This window comes from Otolemur garnettii, unplaced genomic scaffold (assembly GCF_000181295.1).
Source record: "Otolemur garnettii isolate 467f Iridium unplaced genomic scaffold, OtoGar3 scaffold00130, whole genome shotgun sequence".
In the NCBI taxonomy this organism is placed as follows: Eukaryota; Metazoa; Chordata; class Mammalia; order Primates; family Galagidae; genus Otolemur; species Otolemur garnettii.
Window position 1 is genome coordinate 942,639 of NW_003852525.1, and position 3,794 is coordinate 946,432.

Genomic DNA, 3,794 nt, shown 5'->3' on the forward strand with positions numbered 1-3,794 from the left:
CCCCTGTTTAAAAAGTTTGAGGACCCCTGGCTCAGCCGTAATAAAATGGAGAACTAATAATGCCTTTTGTAACGACCTGGGTGGGAAGGGAGACCATCCTCCTGAGGGAAGTATCACAAGAATGGAAAAACAAACACCACACGAGGTCACTTTTAAATGAGAAGCTAATGATCACCACACATGGGCACATATGGTGGTAAAATTCAGTGGGAGCAGAGCAGGTGAAAGGGCGGGAGGCGCTGGGTGAATTCACACCTAACAGGTCGATTCTCACTGTCTGGGGATGGATGCGGTGACAACCTCAACTCAAGCTGTACAAAAGTAACGTAATGCTCACTGTCTGGGGATGGATGCGGTGACAACCTCAACTCAAACTGTACAAAAGTAACGTAATGCTCACTGTCTGGGGATGGATGCAGTGACAACCTCAACTCAAACTGTACAAAAGTTACGCCTGGAGCCAACACGTGTGCACTGCCCCAGCATCCTGAGACAGAGAAGTAAAAGAAAAAATGACATTCATTACTGAACAAAATACATTACAAAAATCCACTGATTTCCTTGTCTGTTACTGTTAATTCTTCTTGTACACCTCTTCTTTTGCTGCAAGCATGCAAGGAATTAGGGAGCCCACAGCTCACACCTGTATGTTGCTGTGTTTCCTGAACATTAGATGTTCCTAACTCAGAACATCTCAGATTGATAAAACGACTTTGACTCAAGTAGACAAATGCTTTGTGCACTAAAAAAATCCAAACAGATAATTAGTATTTCAATTTTTAGTAAAGACATAGATAGTTTAATAGACACCATGCCAGATAGACATGAAGACCCAAGTGTTTACGACTTCGAATGAAATAAATGGGCAAAATGAAAATGAAGGAAAACTTTCTTCTAGCTGTTATTAAGATGTACCACACATTTAATGACATTTTTTAAAGAAAGCCCCTACTATATTTCATATATGAATTTATTAGTGAATGTCGCACCTGCGTGATCTCAAAAATAATGAATTATTGAGGAGTCTTAATATTGTGGAGATAAGAGAATAATTATGTGTCTTCATGGGTCTGTCAGTATAATGGAATATACAATGCAGACTCCATAAGTTTTAGGAATATAGAAGAAAAATAAGGTCAGCTAGGACACCCTTATTCTATGAAATACAAAATCATTTGTACTTCTAAACTATATGGAGAAAATGTGGACTACATCTTATGAGAAAATCCTCAGGATATTTAGCTGATCTATATTTGTAAAAACTTCACAATCTTTATAATATTATATAGAGAATGTAAAAAAATTGCTATAAGTTAAGAGAAAAGGTAATTGTTTGGTATTTTTCTAATGATATAATGATACAGTCTAAGAATGTGAATATATATAAATAAAAATACACAGAGAAGGGTCTAATTTCCAGGCCTTATGACTCATGCCACTTTTACATTTATATATTTTTTTCAGCCCCCTCGCCAGTCACCAATGTGAAAAAGGGGAAGATTGGAAAAAACAGCATCTCTTTGTCTTGGCAAGAACCCGATCGCCCCAATGGAATCATCCTGGAGTATGAGATCAAATATTTTGAAAAGGTAAGACGAGCAGAATAAAGATATCCTTCCCTTCTTCTTGTGGTCCATTTTAGCACCTGCAATTATCCAATTTGTTGAAGAGGATGCTGCAATTTATGTGTGAATCAATGACAATTGATTCTACAGTCGTGACTGTGGAGGCCAGCGTGTGCGGGGAGCTCTCTGTGCTCTGCGGCTGCCATGTGGTTTACCAGCCTGGATAGTGCCCTGAAGTCTGATGTTGGCTGAACTGTGCTCACAGCATTAAAAGATGAAGTCACAGGATGTTAGAAAGGGTTTTCAACGTGCTAGAGGGCAGCCATGTGAGCCCATTAACTCCTTATAACACTTATATTGTAAGCAAGATGCTGGAGAACAAAATTCATGCATACCGTGTCATCTGTAAAGATGTTTAAAGATCTAACACTGTGGTGTAAACTTCATATTCAAATGTGAGGGTATAAAATCAGAAGTGCACACCCCCATTTCTTGTATTTTCTTGACTGACTTGGTTCCCTGAGTTGTCTCTTAAAGCTATTTTCACATATGTATTTACCTTAATGGCTGTTGAGATCTAATGGTAATACACATCTCTTCAACGCTCTCAAAGCCACAACCAAGTGAGTTTTGATGAAGAAATCATACAGATAGAAGGTAAAGAGGACCTTATAGGCTGGCGCAGAGGCTCCTGCCTGTAATCCCAGCACTCTGGGAGGCCGAGGCAGGTGGATCTCTTGAGCTTAGGAGTTTGAAAGCAGCCTGAGCAAGAGCAAGACCCTGCCTCTACTATAAATAAAAAAATTAGCCATTAACCATTAGTGATGGTGGACCCCTATAGTCCCAGCTACTCAGGAGGCTGAGGTAGGAGGATCCTTGAAGCTCAAGAGTTGGACGTTTCTGTGAGCTGTGCTGCCACAGCACTCTATCCAGAGTGATGGAGTGAGACTTGTGTCTCAAAAAAAAAGAGCTTAAAATTTCTGAAGCTGGGCTGGAGTATGGGAAAACAGAGAGACATGGGTGCCCAAACCAGCCTGCAAAGCAGGGGTAGGAGACCCCAAGCCAGAAGCATCAGCCTCTGGTTGTAGGTGTGGACGACATCTGTAGTGTTGGCAAGCAGACCCCAAAGGAAAGAGAAGGGCCGGCTGATTCACCCAGTCGCTTCCCCAAACTCACAGGGACATCACCCTTCCTCCTTAAGAATAGCAGGAAGCAGGAAGCGCAAAATCTCACTTTACAACAACTCAAAGATTGCCCAGGCTGGGACCCTGGGGAAGAAACAGGGAAACAATGGTTTGTCATCAATTAAAAATGCTAATGACTTACTAATGACAATTACTTAGAAATCAAAGACTATCTATATGCATAGAGTTATAAAAAGTTTAGGTAATGAAATTGAACATTAGTTTGTTGTATATTACAGGTATTTCTTAAAATTTGCTTTTCCGTTTCTTGATTCAACTTTTTCCTGTATCAGGATGTGACAAAGAATTAAACAGTAGAAAGAGAAGGAATTGAGGGTTATCTACTTGTTATTTGTAGCTTTGGGAGGTTTCTACAATGATCATGTATTGATTTTATTAATAGATGAATAAATAACCAATTTGCACTTTCGAAATAGTTATCTTTCTGGGAATGATGTGCTAATAGCCTTACATAGAGCTGTTAAATCTTTTGAGAATATAAATGATGATATTTAACGAGATATTTCATATAATACATGTTATCAAATACATTAGTCATGAAGAACCCCAAATACCTCTGAGGCAAAGTTATGCTGGGATATGGGTTAAAGAATTTATTGTCAACAAAAAAGTAGGTTACTCAAGTGGAATGTTGTGACATTAATATTCCTCGCTGATTCCTATTTCTCTGAGATCAATAATCAAAAACAGCACTGCACATTCCAGATATATACAATGTAAACACATGCTACATCCAAAAATAATTTGTACAATTAAAGCTCCCATTCTTCATTCAAGTTTCATAAACCTTTATTACTCTATACTAACGCAAAGTTGTATAGACTTCTATAAATATGTACAAACACAGGATAAATTCTCTTGTACACATTCTAAGTTTCCAAATTTTCTGTGCGAGTAATTATAGCCCAGAACATGGGGAGGGGGAGGGCAGGGGAGGAGGTGGATGGGTGGAGGGAGGGTGATTAGAGGGATCACTTCTATGGTTTGTCTTACAAGGGTACAAGTGAATCTTTCCAAGAGTAGA

At 39.1% G+C, this 3,794-nt stretch overlaps 1 protein-coding gene across 5 annotated transcripts in view; it reads left to right on the forward strand.

Annotated features, from left to right (window-relative positions):
- EPHA5 (EPH receptor A5) overlaps positions 1–3,794 on the forward strand; it is a 274,814-nt gene that overhangs the window by 177,945 nt on the left and 93,075 nt on the right. The window lies entirely within an intron of this gene.